The sequence below is a fragment of the Ambystoma mexicanum genome, chromosome 2q (genome assembly GCF_040938575.1).
Source record: "Ambystoma mexicanum isolate Mex_15411 chromosome 2q, UKY_AmexF1_1, whole genome shotgun sequence".
Taxonomy (NCBI): Eukaryota; Metazoa; Chordata; class Amphibia; order Caudata; family Ambystomatidae; genus Ambystoma; species Ambystoma mexicanum.
Window position 1 is genome coordinate 477,719,170 of NC_090924.1, and position 14,401 is coordinate 477,733,570.

Here is a 14,401-nt window from a genome sequence, read left to right on the forward strand (position 1 = left end):
CTGTTGACCGTAACATGCTTGCTCACTAAATGGGTGGAATGTCTCCCGATCCCAAATTGCAAGGCAGAAACAGCAGCTGCCCTGATGATCAACCACATCTTCTCGCGTTTTGGACTACCCCAAAGGATTGAGTCAGACCGAGGTTGCCACTTCACTAGCAAAGTGATGACAAAGATGTGGGAGATACTTGGGGTCGAAAGGAAACTAAACATTGCCTACTGGCAAGCCTCTAGTGGTGGAGTTAAGAGATACAACAAGACTATTGTGAGCATATTAAAAAGGTTTGTGGCAGATTCGGGGCCAAGTTGGGACATTCGATTACCTCTTGTCATGATGGCCATCAGATCTACCCCTTCTTCTGCAACAAAAATGTCTCTGTTTGAGCTGATGACTGGACAAAGGATGGTGCTACCCCAGCATCTGCTCTACAGATCCCAAGAGCAGACCTTGATAAATCCCTCCAAAACTCATGAGTATGTTGAGAATCTGAGAAAACACCTTCAACATGCTTTTGCCTATGCTCAGCGGAATCTAGAAAGATAGGCAGACCGTATGAAGACCCACTATGACCTTAAGACAACTAAAAAAGAATATCAAGTAGGAGACTGGGTCTACTTGTACAATTTCCAAAGGAACCAAGCCAAACAGTGCAAATTTCTCCCAAGTTGGCGGGGTCCTTTTGAAATTGTAGACAGAATCTCACCATTCGCCTACAGAATCCACATCCACATCCCCAAGGGCAGTTTGGCAGAAGGGGAAGACAAGTGGGTCCACATAAACCAGCTGAAGACTTGCCATCCCAGGTATACTTTGCAGCAAATAGAGGAGCCAACCGGAAACCCAGAGGGTGCAAATTCCGGACACCTAGAAGAATCCAACTGTTAAAACCATTCCACCTGTTAAAACCATTAGTAAATATAGGCAGGGAATATTGTAAATGATATTCAATGTATGCATCTGCCCCACTACATGAATAGTAGTGGGGAAATTTCCATAGCCATGCTCTGTTCTGTCTCATAGAACTGGAACCAAGAATTTCTAAGTACCAAGGAGGACCACTCGGGGACCGGGAGGAAAGACCCAAGGAGCCCAGAGTATCGCTCCATACTCCCATCCAGAACCGGCGTGGAGAGCGTGTCGATCCAGCACTGATGGGAGAAGCAGACGAGATTCTCCACCTGGACCAAAGAAAGAAAGAACATCCCAATCTCTCGACTTCCCCTTGACAGACGGTCAAACTCAAATCATGAGGCGGGGGGCTCTGTGGGATGTTTTGACCCACTTTTGCTCTGCCAATGCGGCATCACTGTGTTCTGATGGTGCCAAAAATAGTAAAATGGCTGCAAAACTTTTGTGCGCGTCAAAACCTCTGAAAATTGCGCTTTGCAAAGCACAAAAAGATGGCTGCCCAATCTGACATGCATGTTGTCAGTGGTGGAACAGAGATCTCACTCCTGAAACATGTCACTGGGCTCCACAACATGTGAAAATGGAGTACAGAAGGAAAAAGCAGTGCTTTGCCAGAGGAAACCCCAAAATCTTGCTTTAAATTATTTTTCTTTGTTGCTGAAACTGAAGAATGCCGGTACGAAACACCCTCAAACATGCAAAATTCTTGCTGGGTGCTACAATTCACTTAGTGCAATAAATCATCGTGAACTTACAATATCCTGTAAAGCTGAAAGCATCAAGGGATTTCCACTGCAAAAGTGGCCTGTCTGTGAATCTGTCAAAATCTGGGTGCAGTACCCTGGGTCGCCTGAATGACAGCTGTCAGTAGCCAACCTGATTAAACTTTAAACATGTATAAATTGAAATTTAAATTTTTGCAATCTAAGAGGCCTGTTTTTGAGAGTAACCCATCTTGTAATTGTTTTGATTCCATGGTTTGAAATCTGGAATAAGTATTTAGAATTTGATTTTACACCAAATGTATTTCTGCTAGAAGTATGAAACTTTATACGCTTATGCCCATGTTATACGCGCACACTTATAGAAATTTGCTGATAAATTGAACATTGTGTTCCTGATGAAAAGGGCAAAATTTGGTGAAAAGCAGACACAAGATCCCACAGCGATGGGGTTTTGAGGAGTAGCTGCTACACAAAATATGTAATCTGTATATGTGATTGTTATAGAGGTTACTCACATGTAACTATGGGCCCCATTACAACTCAGGCGGTCCGGAAATAACGGTGGCGGTAAACCCGCCGCCACCGTTGTTTCCGGACCACCTGATCCCGACTCCTGCAGGCGGGAGGTGATGTTCCCGCCAGGTCTGACCTGGCAGGTTTAACACCGCCCGCCTGCAGGCGGACGAGGAAACACTGGCAGCATTACGAGATGCTGCCGGTGTTTCCATGATCCCCATTCCCATCGAGTCCCATAGGACTCGATGGGAATGGGGATTAACACCATTCCGCCTCCGTGATTCCTGGAAAACCGAGGTTGTAATGCCCCGGTAATTCCGGGAATCACAGAGGTGGAATGGTAATACGAGTCTGACGGTAACCAGGCAGTTTTACCGCTGCGGTTACCACCGGACTCATAATGAGGCCCAATGTCTTGTGTCAAAAGTAGATTTTGTTTTCAAGAGACTATGGGTGGACTCTAAGCCTCATAAACCCACACCATAAAGGTGACACACTGTTTATCTCCTCCTATCAAGGCAGAGAGTAGACTCTGACCAATCGCCTGTCAAAGGGGCGAGTTTAGGCTAAAGCAGCACACACACCCCCTTTATCATAGCATAAATAGAGACAGCAGAGGGCAGATAAGGACAGATAGATTCACTCACTGTCCCGACGCTGGTGGAGCACCCTGCTGCAGGACTTTACATCTTCCTTGCTCCAGACTCCAGAAACTTGGCAAAGCATAATGCCCCATTGCATGGCTGAACCACTTTCAGCTAGGCCTCAAACTCCCACAATTCTAAGGGGAACCAAAAGACAGCCGGGCTGTGCTGTACTGCTTGCCTGCTGAAAATAAATTCCATCATAACCAAGAAGGGCAGATCCAATCCAATCCTGTGCCGTACTGTGACCCCAGTGCCTTGCAGATCCAATCCAGTCCAGTGCCGTGCAGTGACCAGAGCGCCTTGACGCTGCCCAATCCGATGTGCCCAGCAGTCTGTCCTAAAACCAGATCCAGTTCCCTGACCAGAATCCTGACGGTTCCATTGAAAAACATATCTAGTGAGTAGCTATAGAAATAACTGTGTCACTAGCATATGTACTGCCCGTAGTCAATCCCTATCTTAAACCCATCCTATCTTGTATTCCGAACCTGTGTTGTTGGGAGTATTTTTGAATTGTCTGAACTCTCCATCCAAACCATCCTATCTTCATCCTGTACTAGTATTGTTAAAACTATCTTTGCACTGATATTTTTCATCTGAAGAAGGCAAGCTCCTCTGCAGGCAGTCACACTGATCAAGTGGCTGTGTTCCTGTGTAGTATTCGTTTATTCATAGTTATCCTCTGGTGTAGGAAATCCCATTTGGCTTTTTCAACTTCTGCTTGTAGCTAACATCCGCAGCTTTAAATCGCATCTAAAACCGCATGCCAAATCCATACGGTTCTCCCGTTATCGCAATTATCGTGCAGTGAAAAGTTTGCTGTGAATTTCATTTTTGGGAAATTCTGACACGTTTAAAACAGCTTTTGATTGTTCCCGACTTGAATTTTAAGATTTCAAATTGTTTCTTGGTATTAAATCATTGCTAGTGCTTGTGTGCAACTATCCAAAGCGGCTCCCATAAGAATTATAACAATTCCAGCAATTTAGACCATATTAAAGGTTTTTGCCAATCCACCCCAAAATAACTTAAAAACCATTCTGACAGCTTGCCACTCAATTCCGTTTTTCTTTTGTGTTGCTGGGGGAAATTGAGATTGATATTCTGTTTGAATTCTGCCATTCCTGAATACCTGCTCTCTCTCCTATCTCTTTACATTGCCTATTGGGGGGTTCAGAGGTGTGCAGAGGGAACCTTTAATCACAGTGCTATCTGACCTAAACACACACACAAAGTATGATTTCTGTGCTGAATTGTTTGCTCACTATTACTCCTTGTGTATTAAAGAGATTATTTAGTGTTACATCTCCCCATGGATGATCATTGTGTACCCATGAAAACATAGTGTGATATGTTATTATGTGTAAATATTTTAACTTTGCAAACCAGTCTGATTCCTGGTTCAGTGTGACCGGGGTGGGGGGGTACCAGGAGAGGGGTGTGATATGAGTGGTATATCGTTCAGAATAAAGAACTTTTAGACAAATATAAATAAGGATTTCCGTTGTGCATTACACGCTAGGCATTGACTTGCGTGTGTGCCAGATTGAAATCACTCACTTACATACCCCTTGCTAATGCATTACAAGGTCCTAGCCCATCTCCTAGCCCATGACCTTAACTTGGGCTCTAGAGACCAGTTGAGTCTTACTTTTCTACCGTACGCAACTGAGTTACAATCGGTTTACTTGTTTCGACACTGTTATATGGGCGGGGGAAGGCAGGCTGTGCTTTGATTGCTGGGGTCGGTTTGGTTGATTTTAAGATAGCTAACTGGGTAATATTTATAAATCAATTTGTCTAATGTGTGATGTTCTTGATTTTCTTAATTATTGCACTTTTTAAAGGAGAAATCAGAGCCAATAAAGTATTCATTCGTACCCAAAGCAAACACACCATAAAGGGACCAATTTAATTTCCTGTTTACACTGGTTTTTCATTCTTGCCTGCATTTATACCTCCTTCATTTTAACACCTGGAGTGTCGAGTCTATACATCTGCAGTCTGCATTATATGTGTACTTACCTTGTATTGGCTTTTCATGTTTTTATTAGCTTTCTGTGTTTAAATACATATTGTTGAATAACCTTACTTGGACATTCTTTTTATTTTGATACTTACTATTGTTGTTTATATGTTTCTGTTAGCTCACATCTCTAAAACATATGGACTGCCCTTAGCCCACAGTACAAAAGTAATGGTGACAAAGGTATGCGATTAACACTCTACCTGTTTAACCTTTGCAACTGAGAAATTACTGGCCCAAGTTCTGGTACAAGTTCTGAAATAGAACATAGAAGCCTTTGCTTTCCCTTGTACTTCATTTGGCCAGTATGGGGTTTTATCACAATGCTGGCAAGGAGCAGGGTGCAGTTATTGGCTGCCTCTCAGGACCCATCCACATTCCAGCTCCAAATGGGTGGCTAGCAGGGTCTTTGCCATCTCTGCCTACCTTAGCACACACGTAGTCCTTGGCTGTACCTACAGATAGGTATGCCAGAATAAAAGAAAACTGTGCAGACAATGTTAAGAACACAAGTCATTTGCACTCCCGATTTTATCTCCTGATGCTTCCCACACCTGGGTGTCTTCTGAGCTAGACAAAATGTGTAGGCTGAATCTTAAGTAAAAAGGGGGATATGTGTCATATTGTCAATATATACTTAGCATTCAATGTTGCCATTCAAACACGTAGTCAACATCATGCAGTGTATTAACCAAACCAGATGTGCACATGTATTTATTTAAAGTTGTTTACTTTCAGGCTGGGAATCCTGTACAGGCTGGTTCATTATGACCTAATAGAATTCCAGGTATGTATATAAGAAGCTCCTTAGTGAAGCACAGGCAGTCATGCAGCCTGATTGTGGAGAGGGGCATTCAGATTAACCTTAATATGGCATTAAGCCCCTGTTCCAAGGGCTGAAACAGAGGCTAACGGCCTGGCAGGCCAAGTTATTGGGGCTGTAAACCCCCATTCCAACCCTTAGAACGGGGGCTTACGGCTATTAGCACCCCGGGTTGCCAAAGTGGTAACCCGGGGTGCTGAAAAAAAGTATTTTCCTTAGTTCAATAGGATGCCATGTAAGTAATGAGGGGATTCTTAGAAGAAGGGGTGGCAGGGGTCAACCAAGAATGTGGACATTTGTGGCAAAACTATGTACAGCATCTGATAAGCCTCAAGGAGCCAGAAAAACCTGTTAAGATACAGACACTTATGAATTTTTCTCTGTGTTTTAAGGGCGATGGCACAGTGCCCAATGGCACAAATGGGAACTGAGCAGCACGCTTCACATCGCCAACCTGACTGGAGGGACAGCTGCTCTTCTGGACATTTTTTGGATTTGCGGATCATATGACTATAGGCAGTTGCCTCCAGCCTGTCAAGGTATGTGCAGTTTCATCATGTTACATGTGCCTGGCCTTGTCATCCCAGAAGAACATTCGGTCCTGACCTGCTTGATGCCCAAAGCCACATCAGTGCCCCATTTGTCTGCTGTGACCCTTGAGTCCCCTGTAGAGCCACACACAGACATATCAATGACTCTGCCTGACCACGGAAAGGAGGAACTATTGTGACGGACCAAGCAGTACAATTACATCTCAGCAGCATCATCAAAAGCTTTAACAAACATTCCTGAAAAGTACAGGCTATTTAGTCATATCGAGACCTTCTTCACGTCCCTCCTGGCACCTGTAGTCCAGGCAGCAGAAAATGCCAAGTGGCTCCAGGTGGCCCAGTATGAAGTCTTGTTGTTTGTCAATTCATCCAATTCAGCGTTCAGTGCCTTCAAAGAAGAACTGCGGGCCCTGAGGCTTATAACCTTACAGAATGGGTATATCCTCGACCTCCTAACAGCCATGGAGGGAGGGGTCTGTCAGAAGCTAGGGAGTACTTGTTGTATGTTTACGCCTCCCAATGATTCAGAGAATGGGTCCCTGACTCAGATTGTTGCTGCCTTGCATAAACTCAGAGTAATCATGGAGAACGAGGCACAGATCACAAATGACCTGTGGTTGGACACCCTTTGCCCTTGGATGCTGTCGTGGATGAGTCCAGCCATCAGAATTTTGGTGCATATTTTGGTATTTTTCTTCATTATTTTATGTTCCTGTCAAGTGCTCTTATGATGTTGTTCTGCCCAGGTATCAAAAGCAGCTGCCATGATGACTGTGAACCTGTCCAAAGCTAAAATCACTGCTATTTCATCTCACATGGGCACTCAGACTGAAGATGTCTTGTGTCCTCCACCAAGTTGGGATGATTGTGTGGAGCAGTGGGTAGATTGCAGAAATGGTGGAGGGGATGAGTTGTGGTTATTCAGCAGAGGAGTATGCCAATCTTGGGACCCGATATGAGAGATGATTGCAAGGTTGTTCCCAAGAAAATAGTTTTAAAGAACAGGAATTTGATTCATTAGTTAAACTATTAACTAAAGGGGGGAATGTTGGGTTGGTCAGGAAAGCTCCCAATGATGAAGAGTGGTTCATGTGGCACGTGCCATATTTGTGACTGGGGGTGTGGCAGAATGGACATGATGTTGCAATTGTATGTGTATCCAGTATAGTTAAATGTGAATGGGATATGTTACTTTAAGTGATACTTTGTGTTCAAGTTGATACGTGTTAGATTGGGCTTTTACAAATTGATTGAAACTCTGCAGTCAGCAGTTTGTGCAGTGAACTTTAGGTGACTGGGAAAAACTAGTTCTGCAAGGTTGGAAGTTGGAAGAGGAGTAATAATTAACCGAGCAGATGGGCAGCTAACAACTGACCAAGGGTTTATGACCTGGTAGTTTCAAAGAAAGCAGATGTAATCTCTTTTAACTGCATGAAAGCTTACAGAAAGTGTCCGGCTGTTTGTTTTGACTAACAATAAACATGGGATGAGGTGATGCTCAAGGCCAGAGTGACCGATACTCAGGAGTTTTGATTGTTTTCTCAGGATGTGCGGTCCATTCTGAAATGGTAGTCATTTAGATTACAATGTTCTGTTACACCTGTAAAACCGAAGTGGATAATATGGCTATCGACAGTTCAAAGGGAACATGTTTATTCTGCTCTCTCACATCATTTGAAGAATCCATGCAAATCATGTACAAATTACATTTAGAATTAAGAGGTCTCAGACCAGCTGGAACTTGTAATGAATTATGTTTGTATATGAATGGTTGACTGTGTGATGATGTCACAACCTATCATGGATGAATACCAAGCAGGGGTGTGCTATCAATATGATCTGAAGATGGTAGTTAAGATATCTTGTTGTATAATTTGTTTATAATGTTTGTAGAATGCCTGTTTTTCACTTTGTATATTTGTATAATCCACTCTAAATGCTTTATGTATCATGCCTGTAACTAAATAATGTGCCTGGTTGCCCTTGGGCCTAGTGCGCTATATAAATAAATAAAATACAAAATACAAAATCTGTGACCAATGCCATGATATGATATGATGTGATATGATATGATATATGATATGATATGACATTTATAACGGGCCTATACATAAGTGTTTCAAGGTATGAAATGAGACTGGAAGAATTGGAGAAAGATCGGATTTCTATGTATAGATCTTGACCAATCATGTATGAGGGTTGATTGTAATAAAATATGTGGGATTTTTTTAACCATTGCAAAAATGTATATAATGAGTCAACTTTTCTGTTACGGTGAGACTCAGGTTAGTTTGACTCAATAGGGTCATCTAGCTCATCCGTAGATGATTGTACAATAAATTTGCTTTACATACAAATGTGCACTTGTTCCTTAAGTGGTGGGCACGCTTCGGTTAAGGTGATTAGGAGCCCATACATGCATTGGTAAAACCATAAGAAGAGTGAGAATCATACGAGAACTTGGTCTTCTCATCCCAGTCAATGTCAGAACCAAAACAAGAGTGAAATTAGTCACTGGGTACATCACACAGATCCCAATTGGCCAAATATTAAGAAGAGTGAGAATTGTTCAGGGATTCAACATACTCATTCCAGTGAAGGATCACACACTAAGAAAAGTGAGAATCATTTGAGAATCATTCAGGGACTCAGCCTACTAGTCCCAGTGAATGGCAAGATCATAAGAAGAGTGTGACTGGTCACCAGGTACACCACACAGATCCCAGTGAGGAGACAATAAATCAGAAATGTAGCATAAGTGGTAAAAGAGAAGGGGTGTCTCGCTCGCGGGCGCCACTTACCTGTCCTGGGGTCCCTGGTCCACGACCGCAGCTCCTTCTTGGAGACTGTACCCGCGGTGGCGTCTCTCCTCACGCCGACCCGTGGTTCGGATGGGCGCCGTGGACGCCGCCATCTTGCGAGGATCTGCGCATGCGCGGATCGTCAGTGTTTCGACGTCCCGCGCATGCGCAGTGTCGGAACATGCGTTCCAAGCCTCGCTTTGACCCCGGGCCATAAAAGGGCACCGCATACACAGGGACAACGCGTCTCAACGCGGTTGTTACTGTGTGTGCGCTGCTGGAGTCCTGGCGCTTGTTGTCCAGCCCTCCAGTTTCCTGTTCTAACCTTTTCTGCCTAGTTCTGCCTCATTTCCTTATTCCAGTCTTGCTTCCTGGTCCTCCTACTCTTTCTGCTCCTTATTTCTGATACCTTGCCCCTCCCTGGTTTAGGGTAGAGTAGGTTCTGTCTGGTTTCCTAGTTGTAGTGGGGACTCTCCTGTCAGTACTGCCCTTCTCGCAGTTTGCCTTCCTTTGTCTGTCTTGTGCCCTGCCGGTACCTGTGCCTTACTGCCTTTTGGAAGTTCCTGAGTTCAGTCCTGTTATCATCGGTGATTTCATCAAGCCTTCTCAGCCAGTGGAAACACTGTCCCGACGTCACGCAAATTCTGAGAAGTGCCACCCGTGGCGTTGGGAGTTGGTTCAGTGCCATCCTGTGTTATATCGCCAGGAGGGGATTGGGCTAATTTCTCGCGTTACCCATTCATCGGCCATCATACATCGACATACTGGCAACCTCAACTCCACGGTCTACAGGAAGCAGAGGTAACTCACGATCTCATGAAGATTCGTTTAACAGATTGAGACGCCTATCCCTCAGTCCTGACATGGACGACATGCAGGAACTACGTGAAGAAATGCGTGCCATGCGTCTTGAAATGACCACTCTCCGCCAGGAAAACAACACTCTCAGACAAGCATTGGATCGGTGTTTGGCTAATCCCGCACAACCTGTCACACCGCCTGAGAACTCCATGGTTTACACCACTCCGATGAAGTATGATGGTGATCCGCGTCGAGTGGCAGAGTTCTGTACTCACTGTCGGATCCATTTCCAATTCAGGTCTACACACTTTTCTCAAGACAAGGCTAAGATCGGGTATATCCTTGGAAATCTAACTGGCAATGCACTCGCCTGGGCCGCACCTTTGGTCTCTACCAACAGTCCTCTGTTGGGTGATTTCGCTGCCTTCGAGAAAGCCTTTTTGGACGTCTTCAAACCACCCAATTTGGCAGCCATGGCCCAGAATCAATTAATGGAGATCAAGCAAGGGTCAGGTGACATAATCCACTACATCAGTCGGTTTCGACAATTAGCAACTGATTCACAATGGCCCGAAATCACTCAAAAAACCTTGTTTCGTCGGGGACTACGAGAGGAGTACAAAGACGAATTGCTGCACATTCCGGAGCCAGAAACGTTGCCTGCATTGGTGGAACAAGTCTTACGCATGGACCACAGGTTAACCGAACGACGGAGTGAACGCCGCAGATCTGACAGGTATCAACCAATTCTTCCAGCACAGAACCCTGGACCGGCTGTTTCTATCGATGTAGGTCCAGAACCCATGCAGTTGGGTGCCGTCAGAGGTCCGTTATCCGAGACTGAAAAGAAAAGAAGACGTCAGAAGAACTTGTGCATGTATTGCGGTGGTTCCGGCCATTTTATAGGCACCTGTCCGTTACGTCCTCTGAAGAAACAGGAAAACTAACAGGGCCGTTGTTTGAGGCGAAGGCAGCAGCGGGCCGCCCTTCTGAATCCGTCCTTCCCCCATGAACTCAGTACCCTTGTTGATCCTGAAAGTCGGTGCTGCTTGGCTTGGAAAGTGTGTGAAGACCTGGGCCCTTTTGGACTGCGGAGCATCTGGCAACTACATCGATGCCTCGTTCGCGATTGCCAATGGGATCCGTTTACATAACAAGGAACGACCAACGGTGGTTGAGGTGATCGATGGTTCTACTTTGTCTTCTGGTCCGGTTTGCCAACACTCCGATACCTTGTGGCTCTCTGTGGAAGGGCATCTCGAACGTATCTCATTGGACGTCATCAAGTCTCCTTCATTTCCGGTGGTGTTGGGTTTACCATGGCTGTTGTATCACAATCCCCAGGTCGACTGGACCGCTCGCTCCCTGGTGTTCTCTTCGACACGTTGTCCTCGTGACTGTGTAATTCACAAAACCTTTCCTGCAATTTTGGAGTCCCTCAATCCTGCTGATTTATCTGCTCGTTTATGTGCCACTCAATCGGTTCCTCATGAATATGCCGGATACCACAAGGCGTTCTCCAAGCCTGAGGACATACCACTACCACCCCATCGGCACTTTGATTGATCCATTGACGTCCTGCCTGGTGCGATCATTCCCCACGGCAAGATCTATTCGTTGACTCACCTCGAGAAAGGCATACTACAGGAGTACATTACGGATTGCCTCAACAAGGGCTACATAGTGCCGTCCAAATCCCCTGCAGGATTCCCGTTGTTCTTTGTCAAGAAGAAAGAGGGCACTTTGCGTCCTTGTATCGACTACCGTCAACTAAACGAGATCACGAGGAAGGACAGGTACCCGTTACCACTCATCCAGGACATCATCGAATCCCTGAAATCAGCATAGATCTTCACCAAGCTGGATCTAAGAGGGGCCTATCACTTGGTGCGGATTAAGAAGGGAGATGAGTGGAAGACGGCCTTCAAAACACCTATTGGTCACTTCGAATACAGGGTGATGCCGTTTGGCCTCTGCAACGCCCCGGCAGTCTTCCAACGGTTCATGGACGATGTCTTTTCTGACCTTATTGGAATATCTGTCTGGGTTTACCTTGATGACATTCTGGTTTTTTCTGACACTCATACTGCACACGTGGCGCATGTACAGGAAGTCCTCCGTAGATTGATACACAACGGCCTGTATGCCAAAATTGAAAAATGCCAATTTCATAGGGAGAGCATGGAGTTTCTGGGTTACGTGATCAGCAACACAGGAGTACAGATGGATCCCGCAAAACTGCAAGCTATTCAAGAATGGAAATCGCCACATGGCGTGAAGTCACTTCAAAGGTTCTTGGCTTTGCCAACTTTTATCGGCGTTTCATTCCACGCTTCTCTCAACTGGCCAACAGTCTAACCCACCTGACCAGTACCAAGGTGCCGTTTCTCTGGGACACGCAGGCCGAGGAGGCATTCCAGGAATTAAAAAGATCATTCATGTCGGCTCCTGTTCTTAGACATCCAGATGATGTAAAACCATTTGTGGTTGAAACAGACGCCTCGGACTACGCAATTGGGGCGGTCCTACTACAGCAAGATGCAGTCACGGGAATAGAGCACCCGGTGGCATATTACTCGAGGAAATTGTCAGTGAGTGAGAGAAACTATGCAGTGATAGAAAAAGAATTACTGGCGATAAAGGCTGCCTTCGAGGAATGGCGACATCACTTGCTGGGTGGGAGGTACCCGGTGGTGGTTCGCACGGATCACCGTAATCTACAGTTCCTGCGCTCTTTACAATGCAGAACCTCCCGTCATGCTCGTTGGGCCTTTTTCTTTTCACAGTTCGATTTCACCGTCACGTACATTCCTTGTTCCCAGAACACTAAGGCTGATGCCTTGTCTCGGTCTCTGGAAAACAACGTTGAAGGTGTCAAGGAACCGGAACCTCTGATAGCGTCCAAACATTTCCTATCGATGGTGACTCCCCAGCTCCAACAGTTGACTGAGGCCACACGAACGGATCCCTCAAGAACACAGATACTACAACGTGCTGACATCAGGGAACGTGATGGCTTGTTGTTCTTCAAGGATCGTCTGTACGTTCCCACATTGGAACTCCAGAAAATCGTTTTGCAGAATTGTCATGATTCCGTCGTTTGCGGTCACCGTGGAGTCCGTACACGACAGTACTGGTGGCCTGGATGGGCTACATTGGTAAAGCACTACGTGGACTCTTGCCCAGTATGTGCCCAGACCAAGATTCCTCGCAAAAGACCCATTGGTCTTCTAAAACCCACGCCAACGCCTCCGTACCCTTGGCAAACCATTGCCATGGATTTCATTGTTGACCTGCCCCTGTCTGGTGGTTTCACGTGTATAATGGTGGTGGTGGATTGTTTCACCAAGACAGCTCATTTCTTGCCCTTTCCTAAGCTGCCCACTGCATCCCAGATGGCACGATGTTTTCTACACGAGGTGTATCGTCTTCATGGTCTTCCGGAGAAGATTTTGTCAGACCGGGGGTCTCAATACATCTCTTCCTTTTGGGGCCAACTATGTCGGCATTTGGACATTCAGCGAGCCCTGAGTTCCGGCTATCATCCGCAGACTAATGGACAGACGGAACGTACCAATCAGACCCTTGAGCAATACCTACGTTGTTATGCCAATGCTACCCAAGACAACTGGTCGGAATGGTTGGACACCGCGGAAGCAGCTTACAACAACGCTGTTCATTCCGCTACCGGACTCAGCCCTTTTTATTGCTCGACCGGTCTTCATCCTAGACTGCTGCCTGTTCATCCAACATCTTCCAGTGCCGTTCCATCTGCAGATGCCCTGATGTCCCTGATCCGCGATCAACATCGTCTGGCGGCCGGTACCTTGGCAGCGGCACAAGCACATATGAAGGAGCAGGCTGACAGGAGACGGAGCCCTGAGCCTGTCCTTCATGTTGGGGACATGGTTTGGCTGTCCTCCAAGAATCTACCGGTACGCAACTTACCTGTGAAACTAGCCCCCCGCTTTTTTGGTCCCTTTCGCATCACAGGGCGTATTTCGCCTGTTGCCTTTCGTTTATCTTTGCCCCGCTCTCGGAGGATCCATCCTGTCTTTCATGTTTCCCTTTTGAAGCCCTACGTGCCCAATGTTATGGGTCGTACCTGTTCCCGTCCTGCCCCGGTCTTGGTTCGGGGGGTCCCTGAATTTGAGGTGCAGGAGATATGTGATTCACGGATTTGGCGAGGTGCTCTGCAGCTTCTGGTCAGCTGGAAGGGTTATCCTGCTTGTGACCGTACTTGGGAACCGCGCTCCTTCGTGCATGCACCGCGCCTGGTTCGGGACTTCTATCTCCGCTACCCTTGGAAACCCGGTGCTCCGGGGTTGTCCGGGAGGGGGTATGGTGTCACGCCGCGCGCTCGCTCGCGGGCGCCACTTACCTGTCCTGGGGTCCCTGGTCCACGGCCGCAGCGGTCTCCTCCTTCATGGAGACTGTACCCGCGGTGGCGTCTCTCCTCACGCCGACCCGCGGTTCGGATGGGCGCCGTGGACGCCGCCATCTTGCGAGGATCTGCGCATGCGCGGATCGTCAGTGTTTCGACGTCCCGCGCATGCGCAGTGTCGGAACATGCGTTCCAAGCCTCGCTTTGACCCCGGGCCA